Below are 6,729 nucleotides of genomic sequence, written 5' to 3'. Positions count from 1 at the left end.
GGTGGCTTCTCTTGTTGCAGAGCACAGGCTCTAGGCACGCGGGCTTCAGTAGTTGTGGCATGCAGGCTCAGTAGTTGTGGCTCGTGGGCTCTAGAGCGCAGGCTCAGTAGTTGTGGCACACGGGCTTAATTGCTCCACGGCATGTGGGATCTTCCCGGGCCAGGGCTCGAACCTGTGTCTCCTGCATTGGCAGGCAGATTCTCAACCACTGTGCCACCAGGGAAGCCCTATATATTTCCTATAAATCACAATATCGCAACATGTAATAGGCCTGGTACAGCGCTTGGCATTTAGTAAGCAGCTAAGGTTGCTCGTGAAGTTGGGGCAAATTCCCTTAGAATGAGACCCTGGAAGGAAGCTCAGTGATTGATGTCTCAGATGACTGGTCTGCAGAGTCAGAATTACACTGGCATAAACCACTCAAATGTGCACCAAACAGAACCTATTTATCAATAGAAGTAAGGAAATCCTCAATTATCCTTTCTTTTTCTCATGTGTGATAAAGAAGTCTGTGGTCAAAGTCCAAAACTTGGGATAAGTCCAGCACTCTAGGACAAACATAACCGAGGTAGCAGAACTAGAACCTCAGACACTCAGAGCCACGGGTGAAGGAAGGAGTGGAGCTAGGAGTGGCCTCTGATCACGGCCAACTTTCCTGCATCTCTAGGGCTGGATGTCCCCTGAATTCATAAAGAAGTGCAGCTTCATTGCCGGGGGTCAGAGTAGGCAATTAAAAAAAAAATAAATGTATTCTAATTCACAGAAGAACAAAAAAATTAAACTAATGAGAACTGCCGTGTAGATTATCTTTAATTGGGGACTACGGGGCTATCACCAGTGAATATTATTTTTGTAAATTCTCTCCCACGCCATTAGAAAGAAGACACAAGAGCTAATCATCCTTATGATCACAATAAAGCCATTGCCACCAGCACCATCCCCTCACAGCAGTCTCTTTGTATAGGGATTCTGAGACTGGGTGAGTGGCTCTAAGAACTATGCAGAAGAAACAGTGAATGCAAACAAGTCAAGGTGCCCCCCTGGAGATGGGAATGCCTACTGTTCTGATCTTGGCTCAGTCAATGACCTTGACCTTGGAAAAATCATCCAATTTTCCCAGGGCCTAAAGAGCAATGGGATCCCTTCTAACTCTGAGACCTCGTGACTTACGTCCTCTCCTCAGGGAGCTGTCCATCTAAGGGAGTGAAGAGTGAGTACTGCTTCTACCCTCTAAGTATCACCTTGTATCTCATAGGAATGGGGACTAATTTCAGATACTTCCTTCTAGGTCTCTTGGGAAAGCAATGACCTCACACCTTTGTGCTCAGTGAAAACCATGGGCTCTAGAAACAGGAAGACCTTGATTCATACCCTGACTCAGGTTTTAGTTGTGTGACCTTTAGTGGTGAGACCTTAATCTCCCTGAGCTTCTAGACTCCTGGTCTGAAAACTGGGAACAAGAACCCACCTTAGGATTGTTATCAGGAATAAATGAGACAATACACGTAAAAGTGCCGAGCACATTGCCTAGTGCAGTTAAGTATCAACAATGCTGCTGCTAACAATGACTTAAAATCTTGGAGCTGGGAAGAGCCTCAAGGGATGATCAGATCCAGGTTTCTATCTTTAGGCAGAATCTAAGGATGTCCTCTTACAGATAAGGCAAAATACATAAATACAGAAAATTAAAGAAATGAGAAAACGGCTATTTCCTCCAATAAATGAGACCCCGGGGGGTTCCTCTTTTTTTTTTCCCCCAAGAAGGTCAAGAGCTATCAGGGGCTATGTTTTCCTCAAAGGCCTCATTCTCTCCTCCTGAAGCATGCACCAGGATCACATCACCTTCCTTGTTATGCTATCTTCTGGGGTAAATTCAGAGAGGCACTGCAGGTTTGCTATGGGAGTTTTTGAAATTTTCATCTTAAATTTATAGCTGATGAGTGTAACTCGCCCTGAGCTTCACCATATTGTAACCTATCATGTTAAAAAACAATTACATTTCTGCCAGTGGCACTATGAGTGGTCAGAATTTTTTTTTTTTTCAGTTTCACAAGAAAACGGATGAGTACACTGACCTACTCAAGGAATTTGTTTTTTACTCTTTAAAGCCTGAGTGGCTGTGAGAGTCGAGACTGGAATACAGCCAGGTCCCTGTGAGGAATGCATATTCCGAGAAAGGATAAGTTGGGGGAAAACCACCCAGTGGCACAGGAGATAGGAGGGGAGCTTTTCCTGGGAATCCTTCTGAGAAACAGAATCCCTGGCCTAATGTATGGATAATGTTTTCGTTTATGGGTACGAACCCCCAAGCCAAAAAATAAATATAAAATGGTATCAGACCGGTATTACATCTGGGTTCCCTGGCTGAAGCACTGCATAGAATGCTCTCAAAAAGCCCTGCTGAAGAGGAGCTCAAAATAAGTTACTAAAAACACATGAAGAAATGATCCCCTTCCACACCAGAAGACACAAACTGGAGGAGTACAACCCCAAGAACTTCAACTATAGAACAATCTAAAAGAGACTAAAAATGGGAATTTTTAAATGATTAAAGAACGAAAAGGAAAGAAAAGAACACGAAAATCTAGTGCTAAGAACCAAGTAGAATTAGACATAAAAATATAAATGAAAATAGTCTTATTGACTTGGTCAAACAATAGATTAAATGCAGATGCAGAGACAGTTTATGAATTGAGGAAATAAATGTAAATGACAGAGAGATAATGAAATGGAAAAGCGGAGAAAAATTAAGACACCTGAAGAGTGGAACGTGAAGCTCCAAAATATGACTTACCGGAGTTCCAGGAAGAGAGGCGAGAGAAAATTGAGAGAAGCAGTATTTTAGGAGACACTGAGTCTGAGTTTTCCAGAACTGATAAGAGGTAGCAAGCATAGATTCAAGAAACACAGGTACTGAACAGGATAAATAATGACAAACTTACCCCTAGACACAGAAACTGAACAAAAGAAAGACAGAAAAATCTGAAAAGTAGCAAGGAGAAGACGTCCCAAGGAGCAAGTCAACCGTAAGCAGACTTCTCAACAGCAACAACGTAGGCCATGAAATAGACCCTCGACCTTCTTCTTCTTCTTCTTCTTTTTTTTTTTTTTTTTTTTGCGGTACGCGGGCCTCTCACTGTTGTGGCCTCTCCCGTTGCGGAGCACAGGCTCCGGACGCGCAGGCCCAGCGGCCATGGCTCACGGGCCCAGCCGCTCCGCGGCATGTGGGATCTTCCCGAACCGGGGCACGAACCCGTGTCCCCTGCATCGGCAGGCGGACTCTTGACCACTGCACCACCAGGGAAGCCCCTTTTTTTTTTTACAGTGCAAATGCATTGGATTTTAATCTTTAATATCTAACATTGCTTTAGGACACGTTTTCTCTGAACCAGAAACAATGCTAATTGCATAAAAATATACACATAGAAAAAGTAGTTCTCCATTTTCCCGGGGAAAAGACAGTAACTTCTAGAATACTCAAGTGTTTTAATTATAAAGCCTTGGTCATCTCATTTATTAGCTCTGTAACATGCATATTTAAACATTATTAGACAACCGTTAACAATTTATAAAGGTAAGGTGCCATTACTAAGTAGCTTCTCCTGTGAGTGGATGTGTCCCTTCTGCCACCAACAAGGCAGCAATATGGTTAGTTTAATTTCATGAGTACATGATCCATTGCTGCAAACGCTAATTCTCTTCTCCACCCTGTGCTTATCTGTGCATGTATGTGAGCTGGTTAGATCGCACAGGCAACCTCTCTAACTTCACTAGTAAGATGAGCTGGGCTTGGGCTTTCGATGCAGACTGACCGTGTCTGTCTGCATCAAGTGATCTGACCTATCCTTGGTAGCAAGCACTCTCCGAACTGCTTCCTCAAAGGCCGCTGCGACATTCGTGGCATCTTTGCACTTGTTGCAAAGTAAGAATAGTCGCCGTTGTCCCTGCACGAGGCTGGTGCTTCTTCTGCAGACACCTGCCGCTCTCTGATGTCAACCTTGTTACCCCAAATCACAAAAGGAAAGCTTTCGGGCTCTTTCACATCCCCATATGAATTCTTTTTTCCAGTTACTCAAGTTCTGGAAGCTTTGAGAATCATCAACGCAGGCAACAGTCAGAACCTCTGTAAAATGGCGTCCTTAGGCTTCTGAATCGCTCTTGACCGGACGTGTCCCAAATCTGCATGGTAACAAAATGTCCAACCACCTCCAAATCTTGACTTAAAAATTCCACACCTATTGTATGGAAGAGCTGGGTATCAAACTTATTAGTCACATATCTGTTCATTCGAGAACTCTTCCAACTCCACCATCTCCAAGGAGAATTACTTTAAAAAGCGATGATTTTCCTGCCATTATTAATCTCAAGATCTCTGATTTCAGACCCTTTAATTGTTCAGTTCAAACATCATCATTGCCTCTAGGACTGTCTGGAAGATTCACCTGGACACGGACAACAGGGAAAGCGGTTCACCACTGTGCCGGGCTCATTATAGGAGTGCAGGGAGTTTCTCGCGGCCACACGGAGGAAGCCTGGGAGCTCCTGTCTGGTCAAGGACCCGGCAGGCAGGACGCGTCGGCGGCACTGATGACCCTCGAACTTCTGAAAGAACTGCCATTAAACTAAATCTCCGTTCTCAGTTAAATTCTAGCTCCAGAATGAGGAGGAAATGAAATTCACAGAGAAAAAAAGGTAGTTTACCACAAACCTTTGCTGAGAGATCTCCTCACATTTCCCTCTCAGGAAGAGGGAAGTTAAACCCAGGAGGAAGTGGGGGGGTGGTGCGGGGATGCAAGAGGCAGCCATAAGAAGGGGCACTGATGAACGTGTGAGAAGCAGAAGGAAGCATTAAGTCCGTAGAACAACGATAATAGTGACTAATTGGAGGTATATTAAGACAAGGCGTGTACAAGATTGTTTTCAGACATCAAAATATGAAGGAAGGGACTTCCCTGGTGGCCCAGTGGTTAAGAATCCGCCTGCCAACGCAGGGCATACGGGTTCGAGCCCTGGTCTGGGAAGATCCCACATGCCGCAGAGCAACTAAGCCCGTGTGCCACAACTACTGAGCCTGTGCTCTAGAGCCTGTGAGCCACAACTACTGAAGCCCACGCGCCTAGAGCCCGTGCTCCACAAGAGAAGTCACCACAATGAGAAGTACATGAGCCGCAACCAAAGAGTAGCCACCGCTCGCTGCAACTAGTGAAAGCCCGCGCAGCAACCAAGACCCAACGCAGCCAAAAATAAATAAATTTTTTAAAAAGAAGAAAAAAAAATTTAAATATGAAGGAAAACCTGTATGAGAAGTAAAATTAATCATGGTTTACCTCATGGTGTAAGTAGCTTGGACATACACATGGTAATGAACATATTCAAGTACTGCGTTGGCTGGCCAAAAAGTTCGTTCAGTTAATGAATACGTTGTTCAAGAAAGTTCTTGGCGGGGTGGGATAGGGAGGGTGGGAGGGAGGGAGACGCAAGAGGGAAGACATATGGGAACATGTGTTTATGTATGACTGATTCACTTTGTTATAAAGCAGAAACTAACACACCATTGTAAAGCAATTATACCCCAATAAAGATGTTAAAAAAAAAAAAGTTCTTGGTGAAAATGAAAAATGTGTCTTATTTTTACTTAAAACTGAACGAACTTTTTGACCAACCCTATACTTACCTGATGTTAGGCCTACACTGAAGGGATGGGAATGCGTGGGGAGTGAGTGTGTGTGTGTGTGTGCGGTGGGAAACAGGGAGAACAGAGCTAAATCTTCCTTCTCCACAGTGTAAAATTAGAGGATAATGCCCCAAACTCATGTTATTTACAAAAAATGAAGGTGAACACCAAAATAGTCTGCTAAAAAGGATGAACTAGGCGACTGGGGAGAGGAATAGGGCAGGGCACTGTTCTTTTTTCCTCTGTAATAAGCACTGTAGATGTTTGACCATATGTGCAGGTGTAGCTCATAAAAAACAACTTAAAAATATGAATATAAAAATTTTTTAAAATCTGTTGAATAAATCTTGCTAGCAACCTTCTGTACTAGGATGGCATCATACATTTTTATTATTACACATTTTTATTATTTTGCAAGGGTCTTCTATGCTGACACTTTATCTTCTACAGCTTATTGTAGAAGTATGACACTCATAAAACTCATCAAAGCAACAATGACCTGAATGCATTAATACTTTGTTCAAATGGAAATGTTCCCATTTTAATAACTATTAGCTTTTAATTATACAATAATCACCTAAAAGTTTCAAAAACCCCTCATTGTTGTATAAAAACTCTTTCCAAGAAAGAGTAAAAGGCATTTTGAGAATATGAAATTCTTTCATAAATAAAGGGTTAGTAGTGTATAATTTTAGGGGACAGTTCACATCAACCAACAAAATAAATTTAAATTTTCAAGAATATGCTAGTAATCAGATGCAGAAAAACAAACATTATATGATATCACTTATCTGTGGAATAAGATGATACAAACGAACTTATTTACAAAACATAAACAGACTCACAGACTTAGAAAACAAACTTATGGTTATCGAAGGGGAAAGAGGCGGGGAGGGATAAATTAGGAGTTTGGGATTAATGTATATACACTACTATATACAAAATAGATAAGCAACAAGGACCTACTGTAGAGCACAGGAAACCTTACTCAATATTCTGTAATAACCTATACAGGAAAAGAATCCGAAAAAGAATGGATATATGTATATGTATAA

At 42.3% G+C, this 6,729-nt stretch overlaps 1 pseudogene across 1 annotated transcript; it reads right to left on the bottom strand.

The window, feature by feature from the left end:
- Window positions 1-3,632: 3,632 nt before the first annotated feature.
- Window positions 3,633-4,531, bottom strand: LOC309967296 (ras-related protein Rab-9A-like; annotated as a pseudogene). The gene has a single exon. The product of its transcript is annotated as a ras-related protein Rab-9A-like (transcript).
- Between the last annotated feature and the right edge of the window lie 2,198 nt (window positions 4,532-6,729).

The sequence above is a fragment of the Leucopleurus acutus genome (assembly GCF_964270905.1).
Source record: "Leucopleurus acutus genome assembly, chromosome: 10".
Classification (NCBI taxonomy): Eukaryota; Metazoa; Chordata; class Mammalia; order Artiodactyla; family Delphinidae; genus Leucopleurus; species Leucopleurus acutus.
This window is presented reverse-complemented; position numbering and strand designations above follow the sequence as displayed.